Genomic DNA, 20,741 nt, shown 5'->3' with positions numbered 1-20,741 from the left:
TAATTTTGTCAAAAGTGGACTTAGAACACTCTGGTTTTCAGGCGACGATTTTATACAGCTCGCTCTACTGATATTTCTTGATTAAAGCATCTCAATTAATTATCCTGTGTTCCTAATTAACAAGTGTGATGTTCACCGACGTCGGTGTCAAGCAGCCAGTATGGCACACGCTAATTACCACTCACGTGTAATTGTTTGTATACGGTCGGATCATCCGACCGGCTGTGTTGATTGTCGGACTAACGGATCTTTTTTACAATGTATTTACAATGATCACTTGCTAGATTGGTGTGTCGGAGTCGGAATGCGAGAATGTCGGATTAACGAGAGTAATTATCTCTGTTTTAAATGGTTCCCTTTTTTTGTGTCGGATTAACGTGATTGTCGGATTAATGAGTGTCGGATTAACGAGAGCTGACTGTACTTGGAGAAGAACAAACACAAGACTTTCCGTGTGTAGAAGACAATGGGGGACACGTATGATATAGACTGTGGGTATATCAGCTCTACAACGGAGGAAAAATTCATCTTAACGTGTTTATGTATTTTGTGTTTTCAATGAACTACAATGTGCCTTTGTTCTCCTGGATCGTGGGACAGTGGTTAAATCGTCGCTCACGCCGAAGACCTGCGTCGATTTCCCTCATGGGTGCATTACTTGAAGCACATTTCAGACGTCGGCTGATATTACTGGAACATTGCTAAAAGCGGCTTTAAACCCAAATCAGTCGACTATTGTATCTTCATGTGTATTATTGTATCATTGCTATCATTTAATTAATTTCGTGAATAGAAAGACCCCATGCTGCATTATATTTATTTTTAACGGTATAGTTTCTTTTGCACATCAGTGTACTTCTGCAAATACAGGTCTTGCTTTGTACAGCGAAAAACCTAGACTGTTTCCACGTAGAAACAGAGCCGTGAAGACCTGGTGGTTAAGGCGATCACTCGTCACGCTGAAGACCCGAGTTCGATTCCCCACATGGGATAATGTGTGCAGCCCATTTCTGGGGTTCCCCGCCGCGATGTTGCTGGAATATTGCTGAAAGCGGCGTAAAACTAAAATCACACACTCCTGTGCGGACTTCGAGATCGATGCTGATGATGTGAATCACTGGACTGTCTGGTTTAGAATCGATTATTTTTGATCGCCGCCATTTAGCTGGAATTTGGCAAACTACAAACACATTAACGCTACTGACGTTTGTTACTCGTCAAACATTCGCACTGATACATAAACCACAGACTGTTTACGGGAAAATGCTCAAGTGTAAACACCATTTTCAAGCTCTTGAATAATGTATCTTTAGGACCTGGGATTATAGGTTATACGTACTGTATTGTCCGCGGACGTCATGAGGTCGTCAGAGTAGACACGGGGGTCAGAAGCACTCAGTTCTCTTTATGGGAGTCTAGTTCAATGATCTCAATAACAGGGGCTTCATATATCCATTGACACACAATTCATAAAAAATAGTAGTTGCACTCGCATTAAAAATGGCGACACTACCTCGTAAAATGCACATATTGAGCCGTTATGCTGACTTTACTAACAGATGAAGACATTCACTGGTTTATGATATAAATGTTTATCCACTAAAGTACATTTCTTTCTGAAGATGAATCGGATTAACTACCTCACTGGTGGAATACGAGAAACAATAGGATAAGTCTTCAGGAATTTTTTGAGACCCATTTAATGTAAGTACTCTTGACACTTAAAACTATTATCTATCTTGTTTTTTGAACAGGTGAACAGGTAGTTTTATCTCACACCGAGTTCAGGTTTTAAGGGAGGCTTATGTTTTTGGTAGAAAAATTTACATGAAGTTGATTTATCGCTTATATATGGAAACAGATTACATATATTAAGATCAATTTTGATTCAGTGGCCTTTGAGTACATAGAGTTCTTGTCTACATGTTAATGAGTTAATAAAGAACATAAATATGCTTTTAACAGATCGCGTGAAAACTATTTGAGCCGCCGACAAAACTTTAAAACTGGATTTATCAAATACGTTATTAAATATTTATTACGCTGAAACACTACCCACGTAAGGCCCGACTGTGACACCAACTTCAAATACATCATAAGCATGTTTGTGTGTTTCTGTTTAGCCCAAAGGTTCAATTCAAACCACTATTCGCTCGACATTTACTAGTATGTGAATACACTCTTTCATACAAAAGCATGCACTACCTTAAATCGAGAACTCGATGAACCGAAAAGACTCAAGGGTGGTTCTCGTAAACGAGGCAACATGTTCTATATCGATGAGAAAAGTGATTCTTTTAGATTTTTGTAAGGAGTTACGGGTGGGTTTTCCATGATCATATAATCTGCTGATCTGGATTATGATACTTAGATCATATGAAACATATGCTCTAAAGTGTTAACTTCTGACATGACACGAGTAACAAATTGAGAGAATATATACAGGAGTTGTTGTTACAGTAGATAGGGAATGAGTTGTTTATACAATAGATGAGGTTGATGTACAAGGTTTGTATGAGAGATTGAGTAAATTGATAGGAAGCCGGTAGGGTGACATACAAGGACTGAATTAGAGCTTATACAACTGATAGGAAGCCAGGTGGATGTTTATACAATGAATGGGGTTGATGCACATAGTTGAAATGAAACATGTAATGTACACAAGAAATATTATTGATTACTTTATCAAGTGATGGTAGGCATTGGGAATGTAGTATCCTTCATCTCTGTTGAGGGCGGGAACCTATCGTCTTGATGTGTACTGCTTCAAAAAGTGTACGAATTTTGTAGTCTGACACCCACCTTTCCCCTGACAGCATAATACAACTCATGAACGCCTCCATCAGCTCAACCTACTTCACCTGGAAAGATCACATATTTCATGGGCTTCCTACCCCTACCCCCCTCTTACATCACACAGATCTACATGACTCACCTAGAGAAAACAGCCCTCCACACATTCCCAATCCAACCCACCTGCTGGTTCCGGAAAGTTGATGACGCTTTCGTCATCCTCCCCCATCGGTCGACCCAAACGTCCTTCTCCAACACCTGAACGCCCCAAATCCCCGTATGCAGTTCACCCATGGAATCAGAACCTGACAACAAACTCCCCTTCCTAGATGTCCTGGCCCAGAGAGAAGGAAACAGGCTCAACACCAGCGTGTACCGCAAGCCAACCCACACCGACCAGTATATCCATTCCTCCTCCTGTCATCCTATTCAGGTCAAGAGGTGTCATCGCGACCCTAACCAAGAATAGCCAAGAATATCTGTTCAGCCCCCAAATCTCTTAGTGCCGAGCTGGACCACCTCAGATATGTTTTCACCAAATATAATGAATACCCTTCCGCCTTTGTCAACCAGACCATCAAAAACACCCTCGACCAAACAACCAAACCACCCCGACAACAAACAGCCCCCTTCACCATCAGTCTCCCATACATAGGATCAGCTAACCATCGCATCCGACGACTCTTGAAGCAGCAAGCTGCCATAGACGTCACCTTCCAAAGAGGCAACATCATCCAGAACCTCTTGCAGGCCACAGGAAGACCTAGGTCGTCCCAGAAGCATGACCCCTGAGGTGTGGTTTACCACATAGAATGTGACTGCGGTGACTCCTATGTTGGAGAAACATCTTCACAGATGAAAGTAGATTCAATTTGTCCTTGGACCCATGATGGTCGGCAGAGGATTTCTCGTCGCAAAGGAGAGCGAATGACAGATGCAACTGTGGCCACGCATAACCGATTTGGCGGGGGTCGCTCATGGTTTGGGCAGGGATAACTCCTACCCGTGTACCCACGTCACCAAGCACCAGTGGATCTCCCAGGACTCCGCAGAGCTCTAGTAGAGGAATGAGAACAAGGTGCATCTGTGGCTTGGACGCGCGAGGAGGGTACACAAGATACTGAATGACCGAGTGCTTCGTGTTTGTCATTTTCATTTTACGGGGGTGGTCTATACATCTGATATTTGCTAGTGTCGTTTGAACGTTTTGTCAGTATGTCACGATGTGTCACGTTTGTCAACATATTAAACATTGTGATGACGCTCTTAGTTCTATTATTCAGAGAAACCGTTCTGTACATGTGCTATAAATAAATGGCCTTTTAGCGCTGTATTCGAATCTAAGGAAACGTTCTGATCTTTTTTATCTTAGTGCATGTATTGTCTCACACATGGCTGAAATACAATTTGAATCGCTGGCAGACTTAACGCATTCACCTTTGTCTACTCTCAATGAATGGCCTTTTTGTAAATGTTGTCCAGAATAGCCAAGTGTCGATGTGTCGATAGCAGGGATTGGTAGTGACGTCATTACAAAACACGTCACGTAGCCATCGTCGTTTTGGTGCACTGGAGAGCGGGAGGTCAGATGTTCGATGCCCTGTCGGCAAGGTGCATTAGTCGACAACGCAACTATAAATCTCGTCTCACCGAACCTATTTGAAGGGCTACGTTTGGCTACTTGGGGTCAATATTTTGAGATAATTGGGGTTGAATAATGTGCATAACTTATTTGTGTGTGGTAACATCACGAGTATAAAAACCGACTCCTCGAGATTTTTAAACGATAAAATTCAAATCTGAGGGGCATACAACACAGGTCAGACACTTCACAACAAAGTGTGCGTGCGTGCGTGCGTGTGTGCGTGTGTGTGTGTGCGTAGTTCGTACTCTCCGGACTACGGATATTGACCTCAGTTCGTTTATAGTTCATTATGACTACAATTTACAATGAGTGGAAGGGGCAAACATGTACTTTATATGCATCAATTCGTTATAAACACTTTCTGTGTTCTGTATATAGCAAACGCTGTAACATGAAGCTGGATTGTAGGTTAACGTCAAAACTGATTGACGTACATGTACATGCAGCTTGACAACTGGTGGGTGCTAAATCAAAAGGGTTTAGCTATACCTTTCTTGTGACCATTATGAGTCATGCATGCTTGTTCGAAAATGAGCGATCGTTTTATTATGTTTCCAACCCCTTCTTTGTCTATATTTCAGATAAAAAACAGTCATATTATGAACCCGTCTTGTTAAATACTTCTCCGTTACATACTTCTTGATTATGACAGGAAGTCATCCATTACTACACTGCACATATTTTATATGATATATATTGAGTCAAAAAAGAAACTTCACAAAATGTAATTTGAAAAATAATGAATAAGTTTTCTCTGATGATACATATATGTATCCGAAATGGGATCCCTATCTTTCGACTCTAGAAAAACGTAAGCCTCAAACCCATCCATTCGTCGTGCAAATGATGTTAGTGCCAAATCACGTTTTGCACGTGCAGTCGATCACGTGATCTTCGCATCGAAGTTTTCTGCATTTGCACGTGTTTGCATTGGCCTCAAGAATTGAAAAAAAACACTTTTAAACCACAGTTCTAACGGTACTTGGAATGCCACGATTGTCAAATGTGCAACGTGAACGTGCCGTTGGCATGTTGCAAGCGGGAAGATCAGTTATTGACGTCGCAAGAGCAATGGGATGCAGCCGTCGTATTGTGTATGACTTGCGAGGTCGTCTACAACAAACTGGCACCACTTCTGATCGCCAAAGGTCGGGTCGCCCACGTGTGACGTCACGAGCAGAAGACCGTCAAATCGTCCTACGTCACCTACGTGACAGATTTCTGCCGGCTACACGAATCAGGGCTGAGATGTTTAGAGGTCGACTGTCCTCACAGACCATTCGAAATCGGTTGTCGGCTGCCAATCTCCATTCTCGACGTCCATATCGTGGGCCAATATTGACGCCGTTTCATCAACGTCAACGTCTGCTGTGGGCCCAACGTCACCTCCGATGGACCCAGAGAGACTGTAATCGAGTCGTCTTTAGCGATGAATCCAGGTTTACCCTTAGATTCGCGAACTGCAGGCATAGAGTGTAAAGACGATGTCGTGAACGGTATGCCCAATGTTATGTACAGGAAGTCGACAGATTCGGGGGTGGAAGGTACATGGTGTGGGGTGCTTTCTGTTGGAACAACCGTTCCCGACTTCTGGTCATCCGCGGAAACCTCACAGCTGCTGCTTACCGCGACCAGGTGCTCACCCCGGAACTCGTTCCTTTCAGGGCGGTTCATGGCCCAGGTCTACAGTTCCAGCATGATAATGCTCGGCCGCATACCGCGATGTTGACACGAAATTTCCTTCAAAACGCTGGAATCAACGTCATGGACTGGCCATCGAGGTCCCCTGACCTTAATCCAATAGAGCACGTTTGGGATGCACTTGGGAGAAGGCTTCGTGGTCTTAGGAACCAACCTCAGAATTTGCAGGAACTTGGCGCTGCCTTGCAAGAGCAATGGCGCAGAATCCCCAACCACGTGTTCACAAGCATCAGGCAGTCGATGAGGAGACGGTGTTTGGCAGTGGTGAATGCGCGGGGCGGCCATATTGAACTGAGAAATTTCGCATTCTTATTCTTGTGACTTGACATTCTGTATACCCATGTTTTGGAACGGCGGTGTAGCCTAATGGACGGGTTGTGACACTGTCAGTGTATCGAGTACATCACACAGATCTCAGCAATGAAATAATAACAATTTACCATCTTACCATCTTGTTCTTTTATAGTACCTTGTAGAAAGAATGTGAAGTTTCTTTTTTGACTCAGTATACTCTGAGGGCATATCGTTATCCAAGAGGTACCAAATGACAGATCGTTTAGCAATATTGTACCGCAACGTGTTGTGATGACTAATATCTCGTTAACCACATTACCCAAATGTGTGAAAATTTGGCTAAAGTATCCTTCAAACTGAAATGGAAGCTTTTCAAACATTGGACATCGACAATACAGTTAGTCTACGTACTTTTTGATCGACCCACGTAAGTACATAATAATGTGTCCATTTATAGTGAGCCAAACTCCACAATATGCTAACAGCGCTAACAATCAAGGCACAGCACATTATTACCCCGGATAACCCAAGCTGCCTGTCACGCACTAGAAGGTTATGGTCGCCTGTTTTATCCCACCGGGTACCCATTTTCTGCTGGGTTGAAAAAGCTATATCCGCCCCTGCTAAGGTTCTCAGCACCTCAGAATACCGATGTGTCTGATGTTCAAAGGGAAATGTTTTTTAGTTTGTTGTTTAACGCCATAGCGGCGGTCTGTAAACAATCGCATTTGGACCAGACAGTTCTGTGGTCAACACCTCGAGAATCGATGTCATTCATGTCAGTGAGCCTGACTAGTGACCTCGTTTGTCGTCTCTTACGAGAAGTATGGGTTACTGAAGACCAATTATAACCCGGATCTTCTCGGCTACAAAAGGGACGTAATCACATAATAATGCGGAAGCGGAAGTCACAGGGATCTCGTTCCTTGCATACAGCAGTCGTGATTGATACTCTGGAACCCAGAACACGAATCGGAACACAGTTTGTGTTTGTCTGCTTTGTGTTTATATGTCAAATCCGAAATACTGGTATTCCAGCGATGAGTACATACTCGGTCTGATGATCATTACGATCATCGATCTGTTATTGATCCCGTCACTCCGTCCCGTTATTTCACAGATCAGGAGGTACTAAACACTAGGCAGTCAGAACAACTGAAGGTCGGACAACTTGGAACGTATACGTGTTGATACGAATGTGACATGTCTCTTAAATTGACATGTTTCTCCTGAATGTTTAGCGTTGAAATGAACAGAAGATTCAATGATACAATAATGTGGGAGTTTTCGAAAACAATGCCAGTCTTGTGAGACTATTCCAAAGAATCTCGACTCACGTTCAATAATGCCCTCTACATATTCAGGGTCTTACCATGGATGAACCTCTGAGTTAACACCACCAGCATGGCGAGGATGGGAGGATTAGAAACCTTGCCATCATGTCCTTCCACTGAGTAGGTCACACATTGACGGTTTCAAGCATGAAATGACTGGTCCTGTAAAGCAGACAAAGTTTCTGTTTCATGTTTCTGCTCAGCCGACATCACGTAAGCTGAGGGCTTCGCAGGGCTACTCCTCGTTTCAAAGCCCAGCATATACAACCAGAAACTATTGAGAATTTAAAGATTGTAATGTTTTGTACTTTTTTCACTCATTACTCACGTATTAAATGTGAATATTAGCAGAACATAACTCCAGATTCAAAGACAGGTGAACAGTTAGTATTTTGTCAAGTCACCATGTGCAGGAATGCAGGCTTCAATGCGGCGGGGCATACTACTGATCAAAGAAGTTAGAAAGTCATGGTCCATGCTGTCCCAATATCGGACCACCTCTTCTTTCATTTCAGCAATATGTGTTAGATTTTTTTATTGACACTTTCCTTCATAAGTCCCCATACATTTTCTATTGGATTTAGGTCAGGGCTATAGCTTGGCCAATCTAATAATGTTATATTATGGGTCCGAATTCAGGCCTGTGAATGCTTTGAACGATGTTTTGGGTCGTTGTCCTGCTGGAAAATCCAAAAAATTCTATAGAACACGTGAGCAGATGGAAGTAAATGTCCCTCGAGAATATCTGTGTACCGCTCACTGTTCATATGCCCTTCAAATACACAGAGGGGCGTTGCCCCTAACAGAGATATGCCACCCCACACGTTAAATTTCGGACTGTACTTTGGGCGCTTATACAAAGGTTTTTCACTTTGTTTGGTCTAGAAATTCAGTGTATTAGGAAACAGCCACACAGAACTTTCATCTGAGAAAATCACATTGTCCCAGTTAAAATTTCTATGTTGTAAGCACCAGTTCAACCTTCGCTCCTTTTGTTCAGGTTTCATGATCGGTGATGGAATTCCTCGACTTTTCTGCCAACCCATTGAATGCAGGTCAGTTCTAATTATCTCCTTACAGACAGTCACGGTTCCTCTATCAATCATATCCAGCCTTAAGTTTTCTAAACTCCTTCGTTTGTTTTTTAGAAACAAGAATACCAAGCCGCCACCTGTCACCGACAGTCAATTGTTTGGGCCTACCTGCGCCTCCCTGGTGCTCAATGCCATATCCATTTGCAATATGTTTCAAAACACGATAAACAGTGGACAAACGGATGCCTGTTCTACTTGAAATCACTTTAGCTGATATGATGTCCTTGTTATAATACTCTAAAATCAACTTGCTCTTCTCTAAATCATCCATACTGAGGATCACTGAAAATGTCGTCTGCTAGCAAGTAAACAAAGGTGGATAACTCTTCACAAACTAATGAAAAAGGACTAATGGAGTTGTCTCTCTTGAATGAAACCAAGCACTTGATAGCTGGTCAAGGCTGTTTTTACTAGAAATCCAAATAAACATATTCCTAAAATTCTCAATAATTTCTGGTCATACTATACATTGCTTGTGTTTGTGACTGACGTGACCGGTGGAGCAAGATACGTTCATCTCCTCGGTCGGTATCACCTGGTATATTGATAAGTCACAAACACATTATGTTTGTATTTTTTGTACTCGCAATCGTACAGTGGACACTTAGTTTTGCACGTTTTCACATCATTACGGACATAGTAAGAAGCTTTCAGTATTGTGGGTGGTATCGGGTGTTGATGCCTGGAATTATTGCATGGCCTTATGTTTATAAAATACAAATGCTGTTATTTTGCAGGACAAATATCTCTCAACATGCTCTCATAAAGTTGTCAGAAGAAATAACGTCACACGTGAAAGTAATTTATGCAGTACCTATTTTGCCAAGCCGAATCGAATGTTTTTCTTGAGGAGGACGGGAGGTAAGACTATGGAAAATATTCCACTAAAATGCAACCGGTTACAGCAAATGAAAGTCGGATCGATATTCCATCCAGATCCCGATTGGCAGTTTAGAATATGATAATCAATCATCAATCTCTCATAGGTTATTATACATTTGACATGACGTTACACACTACCCATAGTAAAACAGATTCCTGTTTTTATTAATTAACCATGTGTAAACGTAAGCTAGTATTTACTTCTACTGAATTTAAAGTAACAGCTAAATGTAAACAAAATTTAATATACAACAGAATCTTATCGGCGTAGTTTCGTTTCTTCATATGTACATGTAATTAATTTCAAAGTAAATGAATTGTCCTCCCTTTACAAAAAATATTTATTTTACATGTCAAGAGAAATAGTTCGAAATATACAATTTCAAAAAAAGGTCAAACACATGACTTTGTTGTGAAAACACGTTTTTTTACATGTAATTTAGTGTTTAATTAATGTTTAAGAATGTGTTTATAAGTGCACGACATTAAAACGGCAATTGTGATAGGTATTTACAAACCTACCCAATCACACAGGTCGTAAGTAACATTTCTTGGCCTGCGTTCAGTGCTTGTATACGACGGGTCACGTGTAGGACGGACGAAGACACGGATATTGTTATATTCTTGAAGTTGTCATGTTTGACGTGACGGAGCTACATACATCTGAAGTTACGCATAAATCAAGTGTCTGAGACGCTAAATATATCCAGACAATAGACAATGGATGACACGTAGCAAGCGCTGAGAGGGAACATGTCTTCAGATTTAGCAAACTATCAGTTCAGGTGAACGATAGCTTCACGCCACGGCGAACAGTATTTGGTATGACAAGGTGTACTGGTTTGAGGTAGGAAGCACAATTAGGTTTTATCCTGGAAGGATCGGGAAATGTAAATCTGCGCAAAATATGGAACGGGAACTGGCCACTATATTGGTCGTTGTCCTTGGGAATACAAATCTAACCATCCATCCATCCATCCATCCAGCCAGCCAGCCAGCCATCCAGCCAGCCATCCATCCAGCCATCCATTCATTCATTTATTCATTCATTCATTTATTCATATTTCGTCATCGTCGTCTTCACTTTATATGAAGTACATGAGAAACAACTACGGGGAGGAGGAAGGATGACTTTGAGAGTTAAATTTATAACATGAATAGATGCACTAATATTACCATTTCCTGCACCTGCTCAACAAAATATGTAACCAAAGTGCAAATTTCTATTTGTGCAATTATGCTTGGTTTGTAATCGTTATTTTACAATTGAAATCCCCTTCTGTAAGAATATGTTTTTAAATGGCGTCGAACTATATGCAATTACATATTCTTTTTAAAATAACAATCTATTGCAAAACTGCCATCATATGTCATAAAATTACAGAGAAAACAATATAGAATTTCCTTACGATCTTACAAGCAGTAAGACCCAACACTATCAATTAGATTGTATTCACGTCGCCCTTATTATTCTTTGGATATGTCTGGTAAGAAACAGTTCTGCAATATCAGGAAAATACGTTTCTAAATTTGAAAAATTCAAATCAGAGAATCAATGCTTCATCAACATTCATTATGATTCACTGAACAAAATTCATTGATTCATTCATGAAACTTTAATCCGTACGATTAATATAAATCCGAATACTTGAGTGAAGTGACAGTTTATTGAAAATAACCATGTTATTTTGAAGTGGATCATTTTCTTAATATGAATTAAAACACGGATAACATGTAGTTATATACATCTCATGTTTGGTTTGGTAACAAAACATTTACAAATGGAAGTATAATTTTTCTGTCCTTCCTAGGACATCCACCTGCAGCGCCAAAACAAGTCTCAAGGTGACTTTCTCACACATGACATACGTTTAATTACCTCCTAAACTTATGTGTGTCTTTAGTCGAAATTATAAGTAATTTAAAATGACAAGCCAAAGTACTGCACAAAACAAAGGACGAATTATTGTATGCGTCCTTCTCGGGTCATAAACTAGGCAAAGACATAATGAGGTTCATTTATTGACCTCGCTGTACAATGCAGGAGATTACATAACGTGCACTGTAGCAAACAAACAGAGACAGGTTTTCTACATTGTAATCGTATCGAAATATCCTGTGGTCAGGCTCGCTGACTTGATTGACACATCCCATCGAATCACAATTGCGTACATCGATGCTCTTGCTGTTGATCACTGGATTGTCTGGTCCAGGCTCGCTTATTTACAGACAGCAGCCATATAGCTGGAATATTGCTGCTTACGGCGTTAAATAACAAACAAAACATAACAAATATGATTTCAAAACTATTTCCCTTACATGGAGACTCAAAAAATTAAACGCCATTTCACAGGTACGGTTCAGCACTAAATGTTGGGTTTATATGTTTACATAGTAACATGAGGTTACCCATAAATCGCTTTGCACAGAACTAAACCAGTGAAATCAGTAAATTCCTTCACAAGATCAATTAACAACATTAGCAATTTATTTTGAAACACACACACAAGATAATTATAACACAATGCAATGACACTAGGCAAATAGCTTACAGCAGACATAATTATCAGGGCCCATACTATACTCTTAAACCAAAGCAGGCGAACCTGAATTTTCAATTTGGATAAGCGTTAACAAACCTCTCAAAGACAGACATCTTACCACCATTTCTCTTTCATACCAGCTCTAAACACAACGCATGCACGTGCTCAACGCAGTAGCCCCATACACGTACATGGGGTATCTCTCTTGACCTTGACAGTTTTCAGGAATTTCGCTTAATCACTATAGTCCATTTAATTGTGACAATCATCTTGCATCACACAGTTGTTTGTTTCTAGCCGTTTGTTTTTGTTTGAAATGAAAATCGTACACATGCAAATTTCCCGTCAAACACTAATCATCCTTCAAGAGTGAGTACAAGCAACTGCGGTCATACGGAATTGCAGGTAGTTGTGCACTCTCAAAACATTCATTATTATCATATCAACATTGATTGACTCCGATATATATCCCATTATTTCCAATCGTAAATGAAGTTCCCCTACTTTTTTTAGAGTATTATATAACAATACAATCACGAATGTCCAGGGTTTCTCCGTGTTAAACATTTAGAAAAAGACTCGCTACGTTATTGACATTCGACGTTTTCAGCTAGGCATTTAATCAGTACTTAATTATCAAGTACATAAGGCGCAAGTCAATTCCTGAACTCAAAATTTCTTCACCAATATCTGTGACGTTTGTTAACCATTAGAGGAGGTCACTCGATATCAAACTTTCGGTTACAGCCTCACTACCACTGTCTTTGAAGCTTTACGGGGTTTAGTCATTTGTTGCAATCACAGAAAGTCAACGTACAACGTTATCTTTAGCACCATATACTGAATGACCCATGTGATAATCACAAGAAGCACGGTCGACAGGTTTAATTGGTATCTGGGGCCTTTAGATGTTTAAAACAATAAAAGAAATGTCGGGATAAATAAAATTAAGGTAATACCAAAATGACACATGGTTTGTGTTTATTTTCAGCATCTCCATTCTGCGTACCAAAAGTTGTAAAATTAAAGGATTAGCTTCAAGATGAAGAAGCGAACCTATAGATAATTTCACAACTCAGCGTTTCTTTAGATACTACATCGTGAGCGTTTGTTTATGATTCATTTTTCATACTGATGATGCCAGGCGTTCGCAAAAAGGTCAGCCGTTCCTTCATAAACGGTGGCACCAGTCGTAAATACTTGCAAAGGCCCCCTGGGAGGGTATATAAGTCCATTTTTTCATACTACGTATTTTAATTACAGAAAATGTGTCCTTTTAAGGTTTGGCTAAATTTGACTACAATTGCCAACGGCTGAAGGGATGATGTAAATCCAGCTAGGGTCCATGCAGGAAGCAAACGTACGGTAGGTTCCCAAGGTCCCTAGTATGGTGATCTATCATTAGTTGTTGGCGATCTGTTGCCTGTTTTTATATTGTATTGTCCCAAACAGTCAGAAAATGTTTAAGCTAAATGCTAGTTTTAATATTTCAATTTGTGATATTCTAGTTGTTTTACTGTCCTTTGTCGACAGATTTTATACTCTAATATTAACTATTGTTAATGTATTACCTGTTTTAGTCACGATATGGATGCAATGTGTCTTTAAATTTTAAACTCACTCACTCACTCACTACTTGCAAAGGCTGGTCAATTGTTCACCTGAAATAAATGAGGAGCATACGGTATAAGTCAAAATATTGAAATGATGCGCCAAATAAGGATAAGTCTATGGTCTATGAAACGATTTGATTGAGTGAGGGCGTGAGTTCAGATGTACGTCGCACTCAGCAATATTCCAGCTATATAAAGGTGGTCTGTAAACAATCGAGTCTGGTCCAAACAATCCAGTGATAAACATCATGAGCATCGTTCTACGCAATTGGGATACGATGACATGTGTCAAACAAGTCAGCGAGCTAGACTTCCCGATCAGTCGCCTCTTACGACAAGCATGGGTTGCTGTAGATCAATACTAACTTGGATTTTCAATGGTAGAAATTGTAGAGGTGAGACACGACTAAAGCTAAAGAATACTAAAAGCCCTGTTTTTCTCCCGGACTGTTCAGGTTAGGAATTACCTCTTATTAAATTGCGAAAGGATTAGTATTTTGTCTTCTGGATGCCAAACCTGTTGAACCAAGAGAGAAACGATGTCAGATTTAGGAAAAGCTACACTGTCACAAAAAGATGTCAAAATATACATTGCAGGCTATGATTGTAAGTCTACCATGACACCAATGAGATTCAAACATATTATTTATTCAGAAATGTGACAGCAAACGTGCAGGTGTGTCAGCAGCATGAGATTACTGATACAATACAATTCCATGAAAAGGATTTTTTGACAATGGTTTTTGTATGCTATGAAACGTTTTAGACAGATATTGATGTTAACTCCTTTAAATATTCTTTGGTCGTTATTCATTCCTCGGTCAGTTGGGTAATATTCAAAACATGGATGAATAATAATGCAAGTTTATGTAAGATATTTGTTGCATGTTTTAATACGGAGTCCTCTTGAATTGAAACATCTTGATATAACTAAGGAACCCACGAAATAATATTCTGACGATGTCGAATGTCTGACAGTGGCATGGATATTTTATTGGACATATTGCTTTTTACAAGAAAAATTCTCCGTAGCATTACTCCACAGAACATTTTCAGCCAGCAACATTAGTTGGGTGCGTTTTTCCGAGCTATTTCAAAAAACATTTTCTTGGGTTCAAATTCATTCATAAGATGCTTTGTCATTGAAAACCTAGCCTCGTCACAATAAGTTTTGCCTTTGAGTGCAGAACTAGGAAGAAAACCCTCTCAAACACTCATTCCAGTGCTGAAACGGCTCTTTAAAGCGGTGCTGTCGAGTCAATATGCAGATACCAAACACAACAAAGGTATTCTTCCTTGGTTTGTAACACTGATGCCAATGCTCATGAGTTTTACTAGTCTTTTACTAGTCCCCTGAACCACATTATTTTCCCTACTGCCAAGCCCTATGTGCAGTGCTGAAGACCTAAATAAAGCCAGTCTAGATTTCCTCTGAAGCTGTGGTCTCCCTTGATCCCCTTTTCAATTTAAATGGGCTTGTATGCTACTATCAAAATTACATATTCAGAGACTAAGCGTCAGTCTAGAGTTTTACCAAAGTGGTAGACTAAAGCTGAATGATATCCTGGTATTCTCTACCATGAAGTGAAGATGCCATTTTTATCCAAAATGGACTACTCATATTCAAGCACCATAAAAACACATCTTCTCTCTCCTTCAGTTTACGAGATCTGATGTATGATCAGTGAGTGAGTGAGTGAGTGAGTAAGTTGAGTTTTACGCTGCACTCAGCAATATTCCAGCTATATGGCGGCGGTCTGTAAATAATCGAGTCTGGACCAGACAATCCAGTGATCAACGGCATGAGCATCGATCTGCGCAAGTGGGAACCGATGACATGTCAGCGAAGTCAGCGAGCCTGACCACCCGATCCCTTTAGTCGCATCTTACGACAAGCATGGGCTACTGAAGATCAATATTCTAACCCGTATGATCAGTACAAATCATGTACTTTAGCCCACGGATGATTCACTTCCAAATACTATCATGCATTGAAACATAAGATCCAACAACCCTGTGGCATAAATGATATACACTGCGAGGCACTGAGGTATACGATGAGGTGCAGTTGAGTGAGTTTTAATTTTACGCCAGTTTTGGGGTAACCTAGTGCTTAAAGCGTTCGCTCGGACCCGGGTTCGATTCCCCGCATTGGTACAGTCAGTGAAGCCCATTTCTGGTGTGCCCCGCCGTGATAATGCTGGAATAATGCTAAAAATGGCGTAGAGCTAAACCCACTCACTCACTTACTGTAAGGTCATCTTCGCTTGAGCAATTTCAGCAGACTCGTCCCTCTTTTCGACTCGTCTATGAGAGGAAGGGACGAACAAAGAGACATACAGATCATTTCAGCGGACGGAGGGACAGACAGAGAGACACACCATTTCATCCAAAGATCAGACCAAGATCATTTACCTAATTTCTGTGAGTTGAAGTATTTCTGACGTGATATAGGTATATAGCAACAGACCCGATAATGTCAGCATTATTGTTCTGATTTAAGTGTAAGTAGTGTATGGTGTTGTAACAGACGTCGTGATATATTTGTATCTTAGTGTTGATTAAAATTCACCGATAAAAAGTACATGCATTTCATCCTCGATATTGACTAAACCCTTCGATTTACAACAAAAACACTTTGACTATTTTCACTGAGTGTTTGAGTAGTGTATATATCACAATAGGGAGCTTATATAGGCAGTAAATATACTTTAGTCATTGTATTGATTGATTGTTCTCAGTTGATTGAGTATGTCAATCAGGTGATATAGATTGATGCTTTATATAATACGGCGTAAGATGTGTGACATACGAACATGTACATTCGAAACATTAACTGACGTTTATAGACAACACAGAGGATTAAGGTCCTGCCTGGAGGGGCGTATGGTTAGAGGGGACAGAGAGGATGTTTGTTGTATATGTTAAACACACAAAGGAGATAGGATAGCAGTGTCCTTTATGAAACATTTAGCCTTTTCTAGATATTGAGTTTCAAAGAAACCCATTGAAGTGGCACGTTCAAGGTTCAACGTATATACATGATCTTCTGTATGTGTGTGTGTATACGTACGTGCGCATGTTAGCCCGGAGTAATGCCCGATTTGAAGTATCTACATTAGTCAGTTGCCATGGAGACGTATACGGTAATCACCTCACCTCACCAAAGCTCACCTCTATTCACGTCAAACCACCTTGCATCAAATCACCTCCAATCACCTTGCATCAAATCACATCAAATCACCTCAAACCACCTTACCTAAAATCACCTCACCTCAAATCACCGCAAATTCTCCTCTATTCACTTTACCTCAAATCACCTCACCTCAAATCACCTCACCTAAAATCACCTCACCTCAAATCACCTCACCTAAAATCACCTCACCTCACCTCAAATCACCTTACCTCACCTAACCTGAAATCACCTCAAAACACTTCAATTCACTTTACCTCAAATCACCTCACTTCACCTCACCTCAAATCACCTCAAAACACTTCAATTCACTTTACCTCAAATCACCTCACCTTGAATCACCTCACCTTGAATCGCATCACATCGCGTCAAGTACTGAGGATGAATTTAATTGCTAGGATTGTTATTGTTTGACGTTAAAAAGAGAGGAAATAAGAAAGGTACATAGCTGTTCTTATTGAGCAGCAGTGCTGAACACGAGTTGCAAATAAATCAACCGACCCATGAATATGGAGCTCTCCTGCAAAACATGTTGATACCAGCCAGCTATAAATATCCACACCAAGGAGTTAAGTTAATCTATTCAAATATACAGTACATTGAAGTCATGATGTAGATAATGCATGGTAAGCCGACAGTAAGTATATAGGCTTACAGGATAGATTTCGGAAGAACAAAGGCGCATGTCTCACTGTCTATGCATGTAAGAATAGGTGAGGTGAGGTGAAGTCAGGTGAAATGGAGTTTAATGTCGTACTTAACATCATTTCGCTCGTATGGCGACGTGCATGCGTGTGTATGTGTGGCTGCTTGTAATAGCCAAGACTTAAGCTGGTTTTATAGTGCTAGCTCACTGAGATACCATGCCGCAGTTAAGCATGGAAACTCCACTCAGACACATTATACTGACTCCGAGCCGACCAGTCCTTGTTGTACCCATTAATGCCGGACCAAGAAGTACCATATTTTATACCATGTTTTTCGAAATCGACCGTTTGTGTGTTCGTGTGAATGTACATGTGTGTGCGTGCGTGCGTTGAGGGGAAGGGGAGATTTTGTGTTTCAATGTAACATGTATTCAGAGCTTCCTTTTTCGGAAATATCTTCGTTTGACATAGGAGTTATTATTTCTTATGTTTAAACCGTCAGTACCAGGACAGTGGACTGAGACCGACCCCGTGGTGTCTTGGAAAGACCGCCTGGCTGGTGAGTCTAGAGTCGGTGGTTGTATCCCCCGGTCTCGTCAAACCAACTAAAGTTAAGGAAGGTACTTGTTGTTACCGTTCCTGGCAGTAGGCATTAAGGGAATAAAACAAGGAATGGCGGCTTTACAGTGTCTGAGAGGGATATACACAACGGTCATATCGAAATCAGAAGGATTAAATTTAGTTCGTCATAACCGTATTTATATTTATATTTATTAATTTTTATTTATATTTATTAATTAGCTTGTGGGAAGTATGGAGCAATATTGGTGGCCATGGTATATTTATTACACCTGATGTTAATAATCTATATCCCTAATGTTTGCGGATGATATTTCCTCAGTCTCGGATACTGCTTTCCAGCTTCAGAAGAAGATTCATGGTCTTGAGATTTTTTGTCAACTCACTGGTATGAAGGTCAATATTGAAAAGACTGAAGTTATTGTTTTCAGGAATAGTGGGCCCCTTAGACAGTATGAAAAGTGGTTTCGTTATGGTCAAAGGCTGGAAGTTGTTTCATACTTCAGGTATTTCGGTATTGTGTTCACTCCTAGGCTGGTTTGGAATATAGCTCACACTACTCTTGCTTCTCAAGCCAATAAAGCCTTTATGGCTATCTATATATACCCAAAAAGAGTAGTTTATCTGTCATGTGTGGATCTTTTTAAAGTATTTGATGTTATGGTTAAACCTATTGTTTGTTACGGTTCAGAAATGTGGGGGCGTTATCCATTGTAAAATAATTGAACAAATCCAGATGAAAACATGTAAATATTTCTTAAAAGTTGGTAAATATACATGCAACAATATGGTTCTTGGTGATAGTGGCAGGTTCCCTCTTCAACCTACTTATATGTCAAGGGCAGTTAAATATTGGAAGGGCTGGATATTGCCCCGATTTTCATATTGCGATATATTGCAATAATTTAAGAGATATTGCAATACATATTGTGATATATTGACTGGAAGGTTTCTGCCAACGTGCGTACATCATACATTCATAATAGCTCTCTGTGTGCGACATCATCTTCTCCGTTGCTGTTCCACCATACTTTCAGGCTCCCCGTCCCCATTGTGTATGGCTGTATGCCAATCGTTTACAGATAAATACAATGATATAGAGCCTTAATGTCGAATATACTGTACCAACGTTTTGAGAACATGATGATAAAGGTAATAGTATAACATGATTTTCATAGTCAGTATTGTTTGTTTAAACAGAATGCACTTCAGTGCAGTATGTAATTATTGTTACTGTATGTGATTCATTCAGATTCAATGTGTTAACATGAACTATTGCCAAATGAAACAAAAACAAGATTCAATTGAACTACTTGAGATTACCATCGCATGTGACCTCCAATAGCTAAGATCCTTGACTGGAATGTCATTATACAGTCCTACATTTTTTTCTCAGACTTAGGCCTGTAGGATAAATTGATGTCATATGTCCCATTATGAAACAAACAAAAATAACCAAATACTGTGAACTGTGAAATGGTCACTCAGAAGAAGAGGCTCTACTAATAGGTCCAAATAAAAATTGGTCCATTTGAGGCCACTAAATTCCCCCAAACTATTCAAACCCACAAAACGTAAACTATTGGCAATTTTGGAGCCATTTATAATGACACTTCCACTTGTAAAATGTTACAAGAAACGAACTGAAATAAGTATATTTGGCACTTTTAGAGCACATTTGTTTGCTATGGAAATCAAGGGCAGATAATTCAAATGAACTAACTCTGGATGAACCAATATATTGCAGAATCTGAACCATATCGCGATAATCGTATCGCGAGATACTGTACCGGTATACCGGTTTACCGGTAATATTGCACAGCCCTAAACATTGGTGTAGACATTTAACTCTTGCAAGTTGTAGATTACTTCATCAGTTTTATTTAATGTTTAAGTCTTTGGATGAATCTGGTCGGACGACATGGGCATCTCATATCAAGAATATTTTATTTAGATTTGGGTTTGGCTTTGTTGGAGATATTTGAGATATTTATGGTTTCATTTCTGTTTTAAAGCAAGGAATATCTGATAACCTTTCACAAGATTGGTACTCATCCCTACATTATACAACCAAGTGTTCTAATTATATACTTTTCAAGTCCCTCTTGAATGTTGAAACTTATCTCAGATTAGGTATTGCCCCATATTTAAGAAATTGTTTAACAAAATTTAGATGTGGTAAATTTAAACTTAGTTCTGAGACCGATAGATATAACAATGTCCCTTATGATCCAAGATTCTGTCCTTTTTGCCACAAAATTAATATTTATTTAATTGAAGATGAAATACATGTATTACTTTATCGTAAAGCCTACCTAGATAGGGATAAGTTTCTGGATAAATATTTGAAACATCCTATTTCACAACACTGCTTTATAAACATAATGACTTCAACAAACATAAATGTTATAAATAATTTGTGC

This window comes from Haliotis rubra, unplaced genomic scaffold (genome assembly GCF_003918875.1).
Source record: "Haliotis rubra isolate DU_JTF1 unplaced genomic scaffold, ASM391887v1 Scf525, whole genome shotgun sequence".
NCBI classification, from domain to species: domain Eukaryota; kingdom Metazoa; phylum Mollusca; class Gastropoda; order Lepetellida; family Haliotidae; genus Haliotis; species Haliotis rubra.
Note: the sequence above shows the minus strand (reverse complement) of the source record.